A 20,360-nucleotide genomic window follows, 5' to 3' on the forward strand; every position below is an offset into this window, starting at 1 on the left:
ATGACTGGCTTTTGGTCAGTTGTGGAACTGCAACAAATTTCATTTCTGCATGAGACCCAATATGAGAAAGAGATGGTCGGCCTTCCTGTCCTGAGCACCAAGTAGAGACTGGAGTGGTTTTCCAAGTCCATATAATGCTATTGCAAAGTCATACATGTTTCTACCCAGTTTTGAACAGGGGCCCTTTCGCGTGTTAAGAGAACTTGATAACCACTACACTACGGACACTGCCATGCACTGAAATCGGCGGGCCAAGACACTGTTACGTCCCAGACTAGGGGAACAGAGGCGCAACATAAAAATGAGAGACGGTTTACAACAAAAAGGCTGTATTTATTTTTGCACAGCTCAAGGTTTTCAATAAAAAAGTTAAAATCCGTGCTAACTGGGTGAGCACAACCGAAACAAAATGACGAAACGAAAAATGAAGCTTCTCTTCGGGGTAAACCTAAGCCTAAATAACAAACAAAAGAAACTACCTTCTCAACCAGACTACCTAAGCCCTGGGACGAAACAAAAGATCAAACAAAATTACAATCTCTGAGCCTAACTTCCTAAACTAACAAAAACAGGAGAAAAAGGGGATAGAATTAAATGGCGGTTTACCCTTACTGCTTCGGTATAAAATATAAGACAGGCTAAAGCCAGTTACAAAACCACACAGCTAACTCAAGCAAGAACTGCTCAGCAGACAGCAGACTAACACAGATATCGAATGCACGGAACACAGCGAGGAGGATTGCCACACTGAACAGTAGCAGCCCTCCAAGCTGACTGAGGTGGGCTGCTTTTGAGGTGGACCAGCAGCTTTTGAGGTGGACCAGCAGCTTTTGAGGTGGACCAGCAGCTTTTGAGGTGGACCAGCTGCTTTTGAGGTGGACCAGCAGCTCTTGAGCTGGACCAGCAGCTTTTGTGGTGGACCAGCAGCTTTTGAGGTGGACCAGCAGCTTTTGAGCTGGACCAGCAGCTAGTTGTTAGTTCGCCAGTCTCATCTGCCCCAGCTGTGGAGGACCAATGGCTGCGGCAGGAGGCGGGACCTGTCAATCTGGACTGTCAGTGGGAAGAACAAGATGGATCAAAAAAAGGAGTGCTCACTCGCCCAAAAATACAGAAACAAAATATAAGTACAATTACACACTAAATCCAAAAAACAAGACTGATTGCTAAAATGCCCACAGCAAGATGGATACTGCAGGTTTTTCTCCTGCATGCTCTGAGAGACTCATGCGGAAGGACATATTTTATCTCTTGCTTCTCTCTGCACTACAGAAACTGACATTCTTTAAAACCAGTGCGCAAAATTTTAAATTCCATGCAAATAATCTCTGGTTGCCACATTTTCCCGACAGCAAGATGGATGCTGCAGGTTTTCAACTGCCTGCTTTGAAAGACTCATGTTGCGGGACATACCGTGGGGCAAAAAAGTATTTAGTCAGCCACCAATTGTGCAAGTTCTCCCACTTAAAAAGATGAGAGAGGCAGTTGCTGCATCGGCAGGACTAAGAGCTCTCCCGACAGCTGTGGTTGAACGGCCCAACAAACCATCTCTGATCGCGCTGTTTTCTTCACCGAGATCACAAGAAAAGCAGAGCAGTGATCTCCTCTCCATCCTGTTTATTTATCTTTTATCTCCTGTTGCTGTTTATTTATCTTTACTCCACCAACTCGAAATATTAATCACTTTTCTAAGCGAACGGCGCTAACGCAGTTCAAACAGCAGGTGTATCCACCCCTTTAATCTGATTGGTTTACGAGTAAGTCGTGCTGTATCCACTGCTCTGCGTCCCCCACGTGGGTGCGCTCTTATGATTGGCTGGAACAAATGAAGACATCTGATTGGTTGCAGATCCGTCCGTGTTAAAAAAAAAACGTATTTGTGGATCGAGTCACGTCAGGGGAGTTTCAAAAGTCACGCGCAAATCCAGCGCAGCTCACAGACAAATAAACGTTTGTAAATCAGGTTATATTTGTGTGTGCGCCAAAAATACATTTGTATATCTTGTCCTACGCACGTGTGAATTGTTCTGTGCACGTGTGAAACGGTGTGTGTATTTGCAAATTGGTCTGTGCATTTGTAAAACTTGTCCTGTGCATTTGTGTATTATGAGACTGTTCTAGCTCCATACTTGAGCTGCTGCTGAAGCTCATTGGCCATTCTCATCTTGTTGCTAAGCAACCAACGTTATTGACACAGGAAGTGAAGAAGCGGGGAGACTGTTTAGCCAATCAGAATGCAGAACACGATGCACAATGTAAATCCATACAGAACCTGCTGAAATGAAGGCTAGGGGGGCATTAATGGGAGCATTTAAAATAATGTTTTTATTTAAAGTAACTAAAAAGTTACTTTTCATAGTAACGCATTACTTTTTGGTCTAAGTAACTGAGTTACTTTTTAATGAAGTAAATAATAATAACTAGTTACTATTTTTCAGTAACTAGCACAACACTGATCCTAACTCTAATCCCCACTCGCCAGTGCCCCCCCCCAAAATTTTTTATCACCAGCTGCCACTGCTTTGTACAGTTTGTTTTTTACTTTTAGTGCAAATAATTTAGTTTCTATCTCCATCAGGAGCTCTTCTCTGCACTCCGATATCTTGTTCGTAGCGTTTTTTTAAAAACACTGGAAAACAAACAACAATATGAGGCGTGTACCTGGTACCTTAAGCCAGTGTTCCCCAACCTTTTCTGAACCGCGGACCGGTTTAATGTCTGACAATATTTTCATGGCCCAATCTAAAGGTGTAGCTGATAAAAACTAAATAAAATTACAAGGTCAGCATTAAAAACTGTGGTATTTTCGCTATAGTAATAATAATAATAATAATTAATTAATAACAATAATAATAATAATAATAATAATCAGATTTGGCCAGGTTCGAACATTGTCCAACAAGGAATTTGACTCTGGTAATTTAAAATTTTTAATTTAAAACTGGTAACAATCTGAATAAAAATAGAATAAGTATAACCTATTTACAATTTTAACAGAAAAATTATACAAAAAATACAAAAAAAAATTATACAAGAGAAATACGAAAGTGAGACGTGCAGCAGAGTGAGGCAGACATGATTATTAAAGAGGGTGCTAGATGATTTATTTATTTATTTTTGCACGTGTTTGGTTACTCTGAGACTGTTATATGTGATACTTCATCAGAGCAACCGCTTGTGGGAAGAAACTGTCCTTATGTCTGGAGGTTCTGGCACACAGAACTCTGTAGCGCCGTCCAGAGGGGAGGAGTTGGAACAGGCAGTGTCCCGGGTGTGAGGGGTCGGCAGAGATGCTACCTGCCCGTTTCCTGTTCCTGGACCGGTACAGGTCGTCGATAGATGGGAGGTTAGTCCCAACTATCCTCTCTGCAGACCTGATAGTCCGTTGCAGTCTGTGCCTGTCTAGTTTGGTGGCTGATCCAAACCAGACAGTGATGGAAGAGCAGAGAACAGACTGGATTATTGCAGAGTAAAAGGTGATCAGCAGCTGCTGTGGAGGTTGAACTTCCTGAGCTGCCGCAGGAAGTACAACCTCTGCTGAGCTTCTTCCTGACGGAGTTGATGTGGGTGGACCACTTCAGGTCCACTTCAGGTCCACTTCAGGTCCACTTCAGGTCCACTTCAGGTCCCGGGAGATGGTGGACCCCAGGAACTTGAAGGTGTCTGTGGAGGAGACGGTGCTGTTGAGGATGGTGAGGGGGGGGAGTGACGGTGGGTTTTTTCTGAAGTCCACTGTCAACTCCACAGTCTTGAGCAGATTCAGCTCAGGTGGTTCCGACCGCACCAGTGGACCAGCTGATCCACCTCCCGTCTGTACGCGGACTCGTCACCTTCCCGGATCAGGCCGATGACGGTGGTGTCGTCCGCGTACTTCAGGAGCTTCACAGACGAGTCCCCTGAGGTGCAGTCGTTAGTGTAGAGCAGGGGTCGGCAACCCAAAATGTTGAAAGAGCCATATTGGACCAAAAACACAAAAAATAAATATGTCTGGAGCCGCAAAAAATGAAAAGTCTTGTATAAGCCTTAGAATGAAGACAAATGGCGAAAGGCGGAATATCAAGAAAAAGTCAAAATTTCGAGAAAAAAGTCGAAATGTTGAGAAAAAAGTCGAAATGTTGAGAAAAAAGTCAAAATTTCGAGAAAAAGTCGAAATGTTGAGAAAAAAGTGGAAATGTCGAGAAAAAATTCAAAATTTGGAGAAAAAAGTCAATGTTGAGAAAAAAGTCGAAATGTTGAGGAAATAGTCAAAATATCAGAAAAAAGTCAAAATATCGAGAAAAAAGTCGAAATGACGAGAAAAAAGTCGTAATGTCGAGATTAATGTTGAAGTACATTCGAGGAAAAAGTCGAAATGTCGAGATTAAAAAGGGAAGAAAAAAGGAAAAAAAGGAAAAAAAGAAGAAAAAAGAGAAAAAAAGGAAGAAAAAAAAGAAAAGGAAAAAAGAAGATAAAAATCGAAAAAAAGAAAAAAGGAAAAAAGAGAAAAAAAAGAATAAAAGGTCAAACCTTTTTGAAAAAGCTCCAGGAGCCACTAGGGCGGCGCTAAAGAGCCGCATGCGGCTCTAGAGCCGCGGGTTGCCGACCCCTGGTGTAGAGGGAGAAGAGCAGTGGTGAGAGGACGCACCCCTGGGGGGCGCCAGTGATGTAGTCAAGGTCTAATGAATATGGGGAAAAGACAAAAACACTGACATTACAACAAATTGTACAACGCATTGCATTTCAGCTGCTTTGGATAATAAAAGCCTGATATGGTTATTTAAAAAACTTCAAAAATAAATAAATAATCCTGAAGGGTGCCAACAGTTTCAGCCATGAATGTACCCCACCCACCTGTATTATTGTTAAAAAAAGCAGCACTTACAGAGTCTCAGGGTGTAGTCGTCACTTGTCCAGCTGGTCTTGAATTTGGGCACGAGAATTGCAGCAGCGATCCGCTCTGGTTCTGTGAGGACGTGTCCGAAACGCTTCTCAATGCCTTTTAGTAGAGCATTTCATTTCATTTCATTTCATTTTTATTTATTCCGATCATGGAAATATGCAAACAAAAGAAACAAACAAGTAAAATGACAACACAATCAAAAGCTTATTCCATAACCAGAAAGGAGCAGGAAGAAGAAAATCTTATTCTACCTGCCCCTCCCTCAAAACTAAACTGAAAAATAATAACAGATTTCTGCACAATTACTTAGTTAACATCACAAGGAATGAAAAACAAGAAAATAAAAGATAGATTGTCTGTTTCCATATGCATATATTATACATTTTGACTATTTCATCCATACATTGCTATTTTTTTCTCTTTCAATTTATATTTAAACTGAGATATGTTTATACAGCCCTTTAAATCATAATGTAATTAATTCCATAACTTAATTCCAACAACAGAAACACTCATCTGCTTTAACGTTGTTCGGGCAAATAAATGTTTAAAATTACATTTTCTACGACTATCTTCATTATTTGAACTGAAAGTAAACATGTATTGTAAGTTTTCTGTTAATAATTTATATTTAGCTGTTACATGATTGTGAGTGTCTGTAACTGAACCAAATCATGGAGTTTCAGTTAATCTTGATTCAATAAATAATCTGTTGGTGTGTTCTCTGTAATGCGTATTGTAAATAACTCGAAGTCTTTTCTGTAATAAAAATAAAGGATTCATATTAGTTGGCATCAATTAAAGGCCTAAAGAACTTGGTGGAAAAGTGGAGGTTTTGGAGCTTATTCTTGAGTATTGTGATTGTTGGTCTTCTCGCCCTGCAGGACATCCAGGGCCTTCTCCACCGGGGCCATGGTCTTCATGTATTCGGCCAGGAATGCAAGCTCAACAGGTGTGAACCTGTTGAATCAGAGAAACAGAAAACACCTTCAATTAAATAACTAACACATTCTACAAATCACCTGCACAATGAGTTAGTAAAACATACTGTAATTAGAGGACATGCATTAAAGTAAAATGTTGGTACATACACACGTGGACAAAATTGTTGGTACCCCTCAGTTAAAGAAGGAAAAACCCACAATTCTCACTGAAATCACTTGAAACTTCAAAAGTAACAATAAATAAAAAAAAATTGAAAAATTAAATAATCAAAATCAGCCATTACTTTTGAATTGTTGATTAGCATAATTATTAAAAAAAAAAAAACAACTAATGAAATAGGGCTGGACAAAAATGATGGTACCCATAACTTAATAGTTTGTTGCACAACCTTTTGAGGCAATCAATGCAATTAAAGGATTTCTGTATTTGTCAATGAGCGTTCTGCAGCTTCAACAGGTATTTTGGCCCCGACTCATGAGCAAACTGCTCCAGTTGTCTCAGGTTTGATGGGTGTCTTCTCCAAATGGCATGTTTCAGCTCCTTCCACAGATGTTCAATGGGATTCAGATCTGGGCTCATGGAAGGAACTTTATAGTCCAACGCTTTTCTCTCAGCCATTCTTGGGTGTTTTTGGCTGTGTGTTTTGGATCGTTGTCCTGTTGGAAGATCCATGACCTGCGACTGAGACCAAGCTTTCTGACACTAGGCAGCACATTTCTCTCCACAATGCCTTGATAGTCTTCAGATTTCATTTTACCTTGCACACATTCAAGACACCCTGTGCCAGATGCAGCAAAGCAGCCCCAAAACATTACTGAGCCTCCTCCATGTTTCACCATAGAGTTGATGTGCCATAAAAAAGCGAGACTGGAATTTGCAAAAATGCATGTTGACAAGCCACAACGCTTCTGGGAGAATGTCCTTTGGACAGATGAGACCAAACAGGAGCTTTTTGGATTTATTAGCAATTATTAGTAATCTCGCGCTCAGAAGGCGCGCCAATTTCCCCCAGTTCCAACCGCGGTACTGCAACAAAAAATCCCACGGGGTCCAGAAAGCTTTTTTCCCATAGACCGCAATAGTAAAAGAGAAGCCTCTAAAACTGTTCACAGGAACCTCCAGCTGTAATCACCGGCAATTACTAATCTTTGTATTCTATATTTTTAAGTCATGGACTTTATATCCGTCAAAAATGTTTTATAACGGCCAGAAAAGTAAAAGAAAAGTCTCTTTCTGGGCGTGACGTCACGGCCGTGTCCGTGCATTCATGGATGTTTATATTAATATATATTATGTAATTATATTATATTAATACATTAATAATATATGTAATACTATACATGTAATAATATACATTAATTCATATATTATATTAATACATATTATATTAATACCCACGTCATTGCCCCGGGGCATGATGGGAGGCCCCAGAGCATCATGGGAGGTGACTCAACTGAGCATGCTCTATGGGCCCGTTAACACGGAAGTAAACCCTGAAGTCAGGAACTTTTTCAGCGTATACGCTGAGTGAGCAAAATGCATTGAAATGAATGGGCGGCCATTTTTGATGTCCCATCCAGTTCTATAATACATCCATGGTCTCAACTGAGGAGGACAAAATATCAGCAGAACAACATTTCGCTGAGGAGTACCCTGATATTTCAGTTTTATTAGACAACGTGGTAAACTATAGCTTTGTACCTTTTCAGGATGCATTGCTGTATCTGATAAACATTACGCAACAATATGCATGAACATGTCAAATACTGCATCCTGACCCCCCCACGATGGAGGAATGGACTGATATTGTCAATGAAATATATAAAATGGAAAGGATTACTTTCTCACTTCGGCTACAAATGGATAAATTCACAAGGTCATGGTCAAAATGGGTCTCCTATACACAAAAGTCACAATTATCTAGAAACTGAATTACTTTTCTCCACTCACTTACTTTCTCGATCATTTCTCTGTTGGTTTGATGAACTGCCAGGTTTCATGCGTTTTATACGTACATAATTCTATGTGTGTGTATATCCAAACCCTTATAATATCGTAGTTTGGTCTCCCTGCAACTGAATTAAGTCGCTGTTACAAGCCCATACATCCCGTTTTGATTCATCATTGTTCCCTTTTTTTTTTTTTTTTTTTTTTTTTGGTGTGTATGTTTGTCTTTGGTTAGTTCTGTTTGTTCTTTTTACCTTAAAAAATATAGATATACGCAGGTTTTGTTTCTTTCAACATTACACAACTATAGGGCAACAGCTATGTTTTGACATGCTGATGTTTTTCTTTTTCCCTGACAATAATAGTAAACCAATTGTACACCAGCTGTGTAATGTAAGATGTGAGAATGATAATAAAGAAAATTAAAAAAAAAGAAACAGGGCGAAAGAAAACGACAATTTAACAATAGTTTAAAAACCCTTCTGCAGATGAATTGTTGTGAAATATTATATATTAAATATTATATAATATATATATAAAAAAAAAAAAGAACATGTCAAATAAAGACAAGTTGGTTGTGGATATAATGTATATTTTATTATTTTCCTTTAACCTCTAAGGCTTAAGATGTTGCAACTAAATTGAACACTTGCTACAATAGCAATGTTAAACATTACACTATGTTCCCCACCCAGTGAACATTTTTCTAAAGTGCAACATGAAATACAAAAAATATATAAAAATAAAAATATTCTGTATCCTCTACAGCCATTGAACAAGTGCAAAATCCCAACTGGCTTTGAACAAGGCAATTAGCCAGACGTACTGTAACAGAGGTAATCAAGCTTAAACCAATCACATCTTAATTACACCACCCAGTATGGAGAGAACATTGTCCAGACCGATCAGCCTGTGTGCATGGACAGAGAACTCATCTGCTCTGCATTTGAGGCACTGGTCGGACGTCAGCATCCACTGGTCAACGCAGTTTTTGCAGCCAACAAAGCTTTTGCAGCACACGGCCATCACAGGTTCTTCCATTAGCCCTGTTTGATGAAGAAAATAAAAAGGACAATACACATGCAAGATTAGAGTTCAATATATTATCTTCTCTTTACCTATATATTACATATGTTTAAAAGTTTGGCAAGGGACAGTTTCACTTTAACATGCAAAAGTGAATTAATGCTTGATTCACTTCGACATTCAATTTGATCCTGTTTAAAGGTAGACTTTAATATAGATCAAACAGAACATGATGTTACAGACCTTTGGCATCCTTCATGTGTGTTCATGGTGTGGGTCAGAACCAGCATGGCACCCCTGGTGTTGCTGGCATGTGTTGACAGGTCCTTCATGACTGTGGTGACTTCACTCAGTCCTTGAGCAGCCAAGATCACTTCTTCTATTTTATCCTGGACCTCCTGCAGACTGGTGGAGTCCATATCTTTATGACTACGAGGAGGGACAAATAAGAAATCAGACAATATTCACCAGTTCTCTTCAGATAACCCTTTTTCTAAGAGAGATGTTAATAAAAACAAAATGAAAGACAAATATTAATAGGCAGTAACTAAAATGTTTACCTCGGTTTCTTTCCCTTTGTTCCTTGCTGGAACTCATGGAAGATCTGCTCTGGGACAGCAAGAAACTTGTTTGCATTTTGCTTCCAATGTTTGGAGCCTAGCAAGAGAGGAAGACAAATCATTTAACAGATATAATGTAGACACATTTGCAGCAAAACAGAATACTTTGTGGGTCAAAAAGTTAAGAGACAAAGAGAGCACAGTATTGTAGTAGATGGGGCATATAGTTGATCAAACAAAGTATTTTTATTTATTATGTAATCATTCATTTTTTCAATTAGTACCTCTTGTCCCTTCAGAGTCCACAATCTCATTTCCCTGGGCATCAGTCAGGATGAGAGGGTCATCACTCTGCAGCGCATCGTGTATTTTTGCAAGGATACCTGTGGTTGTGGCTTCAAACTCAAACAGTCTGAGTACAACCATACGAGCAGTTCAGTTTCCCCTGGCAGAGCTCAGCAATGAAAACAGACCTAGAAAGATTGTTGTGGGAGTGGTTTACATCAAGTCAAATCAATTAATTCCATCTCAAACACAAAGTCTACATTACAATTGATCCAATTACAATTGATTCAAGTTTTTAAATTATCTTGGTTACAAAGGATCTTAAGAATTACGAAAACAAATACAATTAAAGCTGCAAGCAGCGATGAACGGGCCCTCGCACTCACGGCCACCGCCCCCATAAGCATATCAGAAATGACACCACCCACAACTTCCTATGTCAAACCATTCAAAAGATATAGCAGAAAAAATGGACAACCAATCAGAAGAAGGGGGGGGCTAATTTTCAAAAATTATAATCAAGGACTCAATACCGAGTCCGATGACACCACCCACGACTCTTTGTGTCAAACCTTTCAAAAGTTATGGCAGAGGAGTTTTATTTGGGGGGGATGTAATCAGTGAGGGTGGACGTGTGTCCGTGAGCTCCCGGTCCCCAACAATCACCACTATTTTACTTTCACTAACTCAGCTCCGAAAGGGAAATTAACTTTCCCCATTTATTGGACCTTTTCTCTCTCATCTGAAGGGGTAAAACTCAAAGTTTAAGAACTTTATACAACAATATGAAGACATAGGAAGTCGTGGGTGGTGTCATACGAACTATCGGCTGAGATTTCCCTCACGGCGTGATGGCTGCTGATCAGGAACAGCTGACACTGGATTCATTGTTGAGAGCAATTCGGGAAATCAAAATAGATCTTACTTGTCATATAGACAAAAAGACAACAGACATTCAAACCTCATTGTCTAAAGTTGAATTGTCAATTTCAACTTTGGCCGAACGGGTTGACGGAATGGAGACCCGAATTAGTGCAAATGAGGATAATTTAACAGACACTTGCTCTCAAATAGAAAAGATAAAAAAGGAGATCGCTTTTCTAAAAGAAAAATCAGGACCTGGAGAACCGAAACAGAAGATCAAATATAAAGATTATAAACGTGCCGGAGAAATCTGAGGGAACGACATGGTTGGATATCTGGAGCGCATCATCCCGCACCTGCTGGGGAATGACCGCTTCACCTCCCCGATCACCCTGGAGAGAGCTCACCGCTTGGGAAGACCCTCGGACCGGATCAGACCCATCATCGCTAAATTCCTTAACTACAGGGAAAAGGAGAAGGTGCTCCGTCTATCCAGAGAGAAGGGTGCGGTGTACCTGGACAACAAGCGCATCTCCTTCTATCCAGACTACAGCGTCGAGATCCAGCGCAGGATGATCCAGTTCAAAGACGTCAAGAAAAAACTCCGAGAGAAAAGCATTGAATATACCAGCCGCTACCCCGCTAAGCTGCAGATCAGATTTCAAGGAGAGCGTAAACTTTTTGCGACACCAACTGAAGTTGAAGTTTTCCTTGCTGAAGTGGAAATGGAGTAGTGGGGGATATTGAACACCTGTGGGACTGACACTGATGGGACTCAACACTGGACATACCGGTAGGCTAATGTTGATCCAGTAATATCATTTAGTTGAAGTGATTTATAATCCTCCTTTGAAGAAAAATATAACCTACATTGTTGTTGCTTATTTTTCCTGTTTTAGAAGTGATAATTAAGACCAACATAGCCAAATAGGGATCTTATGTTTTGTAGATTAGTGCTTATCTCATCTATTTTATTTGAAAATCAATAAATTAATAAAATAAAGATAATGTTTTGCTTTAAATAGTCCCCTGATGGTGGTTGATATTGAATTTGACTTAATAGTAATTGTTGAGGCTACCTAGCCTGTGTGGCCTTACACGGTTTAAGGGCGCACGTGAGATTCTGGGATGACCAATACACTAGAGACAAACGGTTGTGAAAATACAAATTCTTATTTTATTTAATGTCTGTAAAAAAAACAGGATTCTTTTTAAAAAAATACAATATATAATACAATCACACCCCCGTATTTTGGGGCAGGGATGAGGGGATCCTCTACCAGAGAAATGGATCAATGGTCCAGAGATTCACACCATGCAGACACACGTGTCACACTAACTATAAACCAAAAGAAAGTAAGTTAAATAAACCAAGAACTGCAAACGTAGGATAATATAAATCAAGAGGCACAGCAAACTAAGGAAAACTAAGCATACGTGAAATTCACACACACGGAAAATAAAGCACCATCACCCAAAGGATTTGGCTTGCCACCCCGCCGTGGACGCTCAGCACCTGGAAAGCAAGGAAACCAAAATAAAGGGTATTAGGAGATGAACAATCAAGGACAAACATACAAAACCAAATGTAAACAGCACAAAAGTAATGGAAAAATAAAGAAATTAACCAATGTGGTTACCAACCACACGACGTATGAACTCAACAAGCTCTCGAGCCCCAAAACAAATAACAGATATGGAAAGAAAAAGAAAACACAATAAGCCCGGCCCAAAAAAAACCTTATTGGTTATCTGCAGTTATACAATGGACCTCCTGCCAATAGGTTTAAGGCAGGGGCAACAAAAAGAACACAAATTAACCCAAAAGAAGAATATCCCTCACACCACGCTCCAAACACACACACACACACACACACACACACACACACGCACACACACACACACACACACACACACTCTCTCTCACACACACACGCACAATTGCTAAAAACTTAGTATATCAAAAAGTCTTGGATGCTCGAAGGTCTTGCAGCCTCTTCACGTGAGCGGCCGTGTCAGTCCAGCCAGACCACGGCTCTGGGTTTTTCCCGTAGACAAGAACGCTGGCAAGAACGGCAGTGGGGCAAAAACCAGCAACACCTGGGGACGTACACAACACTTAATTGATGCCACAAATAACTGCAGCAAGACCGGGATTCATAAAAAAAAGACACATACCAGGCGATGTAAGGCTTCTTAATTTATTCTAAAGCAGCTCGCTGCATTTCACGAGTCGTCTGCGCTGCAGACGCTCCCAGCGAGCCAATCATCCTCAGAAGGCGCAGCTGCGACCGACTGAAAGGACGCTGAACAACGGACGTGCTAGAAAAAGTGATCAGATGCAGGTCGGCAGTAAATTAGACAAAAGTAACCAAAGAGTGCCGTCACAGCATGCCGTAACCAGCCGACTACGTACCAGTTGCATGAATTCTTGCCACAAGATCCGCTTCTGACACGAGCCGGCCAAAGCCACAGGTGGATGAGGAACGAGACAGGAACCGACCGGAACCCGCAGTGGGCGGGGGCGAAGAGTCACGCTTTGTTTCCGGGTTCGCCATCACCTCCCCTTAAATAGGCCGGCGACGCACGCCATTGGTCAAGGCTGCGCACTCACAAATAAGCACTTAAGTGCGTCTTACCACATAAACAAACTCAAAGCAGGCTGTGGGGAACTAGAGGCAGAGGGTGAGAGCAGGCTGTAGATGTTCTGTGTTACAAACACAAGAATACAGTGTTTCTGCTGAATCAGACAGCAGCAGCAGCAGCTGAAGGAGGGCCATTAAGATAGCTAAAGGCAGTAATTAACGTGACACATATGATAAATGATACATTTTTTTATAAGATTATTTATTTTCTTTGCAGATGCTTGACGCATATTACGTGTGGATCCGGGCTGAGCACATCGTAAACAGTACGGACAACAAGGACAAGTTCTTTGTTAACGCCCATGGCAACAAAATAAAATCGGTCACTAATGACATCAGCCGTCTGCATACACAGTAAGTATTGACCTGTTAAGAAAAACTGAAAGAATTAATTGTGCGAGTCGGAGTGTCATTTGATATTTCTGCTCCATTGCAGCTGCAATCTCCCGAACGTGACCAGCCAAACCGTCAGGAGGTCCATCGAAACTGAGTCCAGTGAGTGCTTCACTGACGAGCAGAAAGCTGGTGTGGCGCACTACATGGCCCACTCCACGTCTGTGGCCAACCAGCACTACCGGATGAAGACGATGAATGCCATTGTGACCACAAGCAACCTGCTCAGCACCTTGGCAAGGTATGTGTCGTCATCTGAAACACACAACATTCAAGTATTCTGTCTCACAGCGCATGCAGAGGTCTGTCCATCTGTTTGTCACTGTTTAACCTTGAAATCATATCAATCTTGCAGCTCCTCTTCTGACGAATCCGCCCAGCAGGGTTCTGCTCAGGGACTGAAGAGGAGCAGAGAGGAAGCGGCCGGTGAGAGGGAAGACGAGGCAGAAGACTTCAACAAGTTTTTGAAAAGCTTCCCTGTCACCCTGAACGACAGTGCTCCTAGTGTGAAACAGCGTCAAGATGCTGGAGTAACTCTTCACCGGCCATTTTACGACAAGTGGCGGGCCCTTCAACAAGCCCTGCGGGCAGAATATATCTCTGGTAAGTGGTAAATACTTAATCAGTGTTAATCTGAATTCATATGTTCTGGAAGAACTGCAATTATAAAAACTGAATATTCATTTAAATGTTTTTTTCTTTGACAGGAAAATTTACAAGAGGTCCTCCGACTCAGCACAGGGTGGACAAGATGATCCGGCAGGAGGGATGGGCGTCTAACCATCCCACTTTTACGAAGATTCAGGCAAAGTGGACACCACCAAAGAAGATCCAGGTGGAGAGCGATAAAAGGTTAATGGCCATGGTGAACACCCAGAAATGGACAGGTGTGGCCATTAAGGATTTTGGGGGCGAGAAAGGAAAAGGTTTGTACAGTCTTGTAAGCAAAGTCAAATTCTAATATGAATATACTCATATAATTGAACAAGCCCATTAATATCCTGTCTTTTTGATTGCAGGAGTGGTTGCCACCCGCGTGTTTCCCGAAGGCTCGATCCTCTGTGATTACCACGGGAAGAGGATCTCCAAAGCCGAGGGACAGAAGATGTTAAAGGAGTTGTCTGATGAGATGGGCTACATGTTTTTTGGCCCGGACTTCTGCATCGACGCGCAGACCTTCCCGTGCGAGTGTCATCCCGAGGTGGACACGGTCGGGAGGAGGATCAACCACTCCAAAAAGAAGCGGATAAACTTGAAGCCCTTCCACGTGAGGATGAAGTTCGCAGAAGGGCAGAGGGACATCATCCTTTTTAAGGCCACAAGGGACATTTCAGTTGACGAAGAGCTTTTTTTCAACTACGGCGTTAAAAGGAAGTCGTTTGCTGGAGAAGGAGCAGCACTGGATTGGTTGGATGAGTGAACCAACATCCAAATTGGACTGTGTCTTTTGTACATTATGTACATAATTTTTGTGTGTTACATTAGTTATATTAAAGTGGTTTTAATTTTAACTGCCTCAGTGTCTTTGTACTTTTTTAAAGAAAGATTGTGGTGATTTCTGATTTCTCAGACGACAAAGTTTAGTTTCTTTTATATGGAACAATGTTTCACACTTTGTGTGTGTGGGCTGGTGGGAGAGAAGAGGACGCTGGGGCCGTGTACCATGGAGGGACCCCGGCCTGGGGAGGGTCCCGCAGTCCCCCACAGAGACCCGGAGTCGGACACCAGGGACCGGACTCAGAGACCCAGGACTGTGAAGGAATAACAGTAAGTACTTTTCTCTAACAGTGTAGCACAATTCAATAGAAGTCAGTGCTCTCTTTCTGTCTATTTCACACACACACACACACACACACACACACACACACACACACACACACACACACACACACACACACACACACACACACACACACACACACACACACACACACACACAGACACAGGACATTAACAGTAAGCCTGGAAGAATATGGAAGTTCTGACCAGGATCGGTGTTCATGTCACTAATTCACTTTGTATCCTTCATGCTTTTCAGGCAACGGAGTGGGTGCAGAAGAGGGAGTGCGACGGCAGATTCTGCACTGGAGGGGACCCCGGCCTGGGAGAGGGTCCCGCAGTCCCCCACAGACCCCAAGTCGGACCCGACCAGGAGACCAGGGACCTTGGGATGTTTTACACATACGATTCAGAAGAAGGTTTTACCCCGAAATTACTCTACAGAGCTTTGTGACATTTCGGGTAAAACCTTCTTCTGAATCATATGTGTAAAACGTTCAACTCGTGAACCTTTTTTCAGCGAGCAGCCACTCAGCAGAGTGGGCACAGGTGTGAATACACAAGGCGACAAAATAAAATCAGTCACCAATGACGTCAGCCGTCTGCATCACCAGTAAGTATTGACCTGTTTAGAAAAAAAACTGAAAGATTTCATTGTGCTCCATTGCAGACAATCGGGCCCATTTCGTGTCTTTTTTTTTGCAAAGTTCACTAAAGCTTTGAGCTAGGGGGCGAAATGCTAGACTTTGTATCACAAGGTGAGTCTCTGAGGATGGAAGGGGAGGGGAGAGTGAAGATGGAATGGGCTGCAGCAAAACCAGATCACATGTATTGTTCAGTTGTGGAATTTAAGGTTCTATGCCAGTTGTAGGTTAAACAGATTGTGGAGATGGGGCCGGAAGGAGAAGAGAAAGGGAAAAAAAGGACATGAAGTACAACATAACTGGGGAGGGGTGAGAGGGTAGGAAAAAAAAAGGAAAAAGTAAGAAGAGGTAGATAATTACTAGTCAGCTGAGTAATCATTTACATAAAAAAATAGCAAACCAAGAGGTGATGGCATGAAGCATCACCTCTTGTTTACAATCAGATTGTCAGTGTTTAAATAAAGTGACAAAGTGCATTATTAACACTATGATGTTATTATGCAGTAAAGTGACAAGGTGACAAATGAATCTTTACCGAGGGTCATGGTTACAGTCCTGTTTACTTAATAGCCATTTCTTTAAGCTGTTCTTGAATGTGGCAAATGTGTTGCAGTCCCTTACTACGACAGGTAATGAGTTCCAGAGTTCTACCCTCGACTGACAGTACGGTCTGCCCCTGTGCATACACTATACACTATAAATACACCATTAATACACTATAAATATACCATTAATACTATAATGTGCAGTGCGTCTGAATGGGATTATGCAATCACCTCTGGAGGTTGCCCTGGTTGTATGGCTGGCGTTTTCGTTTTGTCTTATGTAGACAGACGGTGGGGGCTGTGCTAAACCTTTTAGGATCTTGAATGTAGCACAGGCATATTTAAAAGTAGTGAGGTTGTCAAAACTAAGGAGTTGATATTTTTTAAGTATCTGACAGTGATGATGTGTTACGGGTTTTTTGTCCAGTATTTTTATCGCTCTCTTATACAAAGATTCCGCCTGGTTGAGCATGGTTTTGTTGGTAAAAGACCAGTTCGTGAAGCCATATTCAATATGGGATAACACCATTGCGTGCATAAAGACTCTGGCTGCCTCAGTTGTTAATGAGGGTCTAATTGATTTAAAATTTGCTAGGTTAAATTTCACCGTTTTTGTAATTTTGTTTACGTGTCTCTTGAAGGAGAGGGTAAAGTCTAGGATGACTCCTAAATACTTGAACTCCTTTACGACTTCAAGCTCCTCTCCTCCTAAGAAAATACCAGAGTGGGATATGACCTTCGGTGTTTTTGAGAAGTACATGCAGACGGTTTTCTTGGTGTTTAGGGTGAGACATGATTTCTTGAGCCAACTATAGATGTGGGATAATTCTGTTGTTAAAATATTGGCGGCCTCTTGGATAGATTTCGAAGATGTTAATATTACTGCATCGTCTGCATAAAGTTGTAGATGAGTATTTTTGCACGCAAGTGGCATATCATTGATATAGAGCGAAAAGAGCAGTGGCCCTAGTATCGACCCTTGTGGGACCCCCATTTTACACTTAAGGTGTGGGGATTTAGTCCCTTCCACTGCCACAGACTGTTTTCTGTCCTCTAAGTAAGATTTTACCCACATGGTGGACTTTTCTGAGAAGTTAAAAGAAGAAAGTTTGTCTATCAGAACCGTATGATTTACCGTGTCGAATGCCCTTTTTAGATCTAGAAAAACCGCTCCAACATATGACGTCCTGTCCAGATAATGCCTGGTTTTCTCTAAAAAAAAGATTAATGGCTGTCTCCGTCGAGTGATGTTTCCGGAAACCAAATTGTGCGGGGTGTAGTGGAGTATGACCTAAATTTAGATGGTCGGTAAGTTGGGTAAGTACCCATTTCTCAATCACATTTGAGGTGGCAGGGAGGATGCTAACAGGTCTATAATTATTATAGTGGATGACACTCACCTGCTGATACAGAGTCTAGAATTTCAGCCTCCTAGCTGAAAGCGTTGGTGAATTAATCAGAAAACACACAAAAAAAGCCCCAAAAAGACACCGGACATGGTGACCTATGGCACTTGCGAAGGTCACACGAATCTGAAACTGGGGACAGTGGATGACAATCACCTGCTGATGCAAAGTCTAGAATTTCAGCCTCCTAGCTGAAAGCGTTAGTGAACTATGGGAAAAAAATACAAGGGAGCAGTAATTTGCAGTCTTCTTTTGAAGAGCATAAGATAAGATCTTAAAGACTAAAAGGTTGCTTAATAAAATAATGAAAGAGTCAACATTTAATCTGCAGCGACTGTCCAGAAAGTGCCCATGTTACACATATGACGATTTCCAGTGAAGAAAGACATCAAATCTGATCAGTATTTCATCAATGTGCAGTTTACAGTGGATTAAAATGAAGAGAATACAAACAGTAAAACATTCACCGTTCAGTCCGGCCAGAAATGAGTGTTACGTAAAAATCAACACATCCGTCGCCGAACGTCCACAGATGTGTTGCCGTGTTGATAAAAACACCAAACGTGAGTGAAACGTGCAATAAATGCAGACTAAATCATTTACAAGTGTAAAACAGAGGCACCCAGGCACTATAAGGCCTTTTTAAGCAGTTTTGCACATGCTCAACAGATATTTTGCTAAAACAGCCACACATGTGTTGTTTTAGCAACACATGTGTGACAGGGTCAAGCTTAGGTTGATTATTAAAATAATGAAAAAGTCACCATTTAATCCGCAGCGACTGTCCAGAAAGTGCCCATGTTACACATATGACGATTTCCAGTGAAGAAAGACATCAAATCCGATCACTTCTACTATCACGGACTATTTTCATGTCAATATTATCAGCAACCTTATTTCAGGTGATTAACAGACACGTTACATAACGTTACTGGGCACACAGTTACTAGTAGTTGTGAGTTGTAGAGGACTGGGATGTTTATTACAATTTCGGGAGAGTCTGCTGCCTTAACTTACCTTGGAAACATAGATATCCTCTCCGGAGCTTCTCTACCCGGCTAAACTTATTCTCCCCTCCTCTGTTTGTGTGAGCACAGAGCATGCACAGCCTTCACCGCTGATTGGCTGTTTCCCGTGCCTGTCTCTGTGTGTAACCAATCAGATGGAGCTGTGGGCGGGACTTTGCTGGACACAGTGCAGTGACTGCAGGCAGAGAGGGGCGGCTGCATCATCCCCAAAATAATGCAGTTTTAAATTGTACAAACACAATATTGGTATCGTTGGAAAAGGAAAAATGTCCTCTTAATTTTGGGGGGGCTGAGATCAAATTTTGGGGGGGCTTCAGCCCCACCAAAAAGGGTCTAAAACCGCCACTGGCTTCAGCCATTACTTTACTGAGTTCAACTGGGCACACAAACTGCCTGTCCTCTCTAATGACTGCTCTGAAGTCCTGCCCAATATGTTCTCTTCAGCACCCCCTTCACAATCTCCATACCAAATCACAGAACTCGGACGGTCAGTGTCTATGAGCAGTGTTGTCTCATGACACATGAACTCTGATGTTTCCACAGGTGAACAGGGATGAAGATGATGATGATGATGTGGTGAACTATGACAACGATGAAGACCTGCCTGCTTCTGTCCGACCCATGGATCAATAAATCAGCTGTGTGTGATGGAAACATTAGCATTAGCCTGGGTACAGAGCAGCAGACGGATGTTTTGTCAGGACGGCGTCACGGCAACGGTGTGTGCTGTGCGTTGGTGTAGCGCAGAATATTAATTCAGGCTTTAAAGAAGCTCCATCTTTAGGTGTTGTGAGGTTCAGGACCAGAACAATCGCTCTGCAGCACCACCTAGTGGACGGACCTCTTCTCTGCAGCATTACCATCTTTCTACAAACTTGTTCCTGGTGTTAGGATGTTATGAAATAGTTTAAAGGTTTGAAGGGTTTTTCTATGAGATTCTACACTGGTGGTTGCTGTCAGGGCAGGACCAGCTCCCGGCTTTCATGAGTGTCACTGTTAAGACTGTTTAGCTGAGTTCTGGTACTGCCCTGGTATTGCACTGGTACTGAACTGGCATTAAACTGGTATTTCACTGGTATTGCACTGGGGTTAAATTGGCATTGCACTGGTACTGGACTGTTATTGCACTGGTGTTGCGCTGGTACATAACTGGTACTGCAATGGTACTCCACTGGTACTGGACTGGTATTGTACAGGTATTTAACTGGTGTTGCACTGGTACTGAATTGGTTTTAAGCGTGTATTAAACTGGTATTGCACTGGTACTAGCTGTACCAGTGCAATACTAGCACAAACATCACGAAATACAAACATCACGAAATACAAGTTCATATTTAAATAAACCTCTAACAGGACAAACATGAAAAGGTACATGTTTTGTTTCCCAGGTGAACAATGACCTCTCAGAAACAACAAG

The sequence above is a fragment of the Cololabis saira genome, chromosome 15 (genome assembly GCF_033807715.1).
Source record: "Cololabis saira isolate AMF1-May2022 chromosome 15, fColSai1.1, whole genome shotgun sequence".
Classification (NCBI taxonomy): domain Eukaryota; kingdom Metazoa; phylum Chordata; class Actinopteri; order Beloniformes; family Belonidae; genus Cololabis; species Cololabis saira.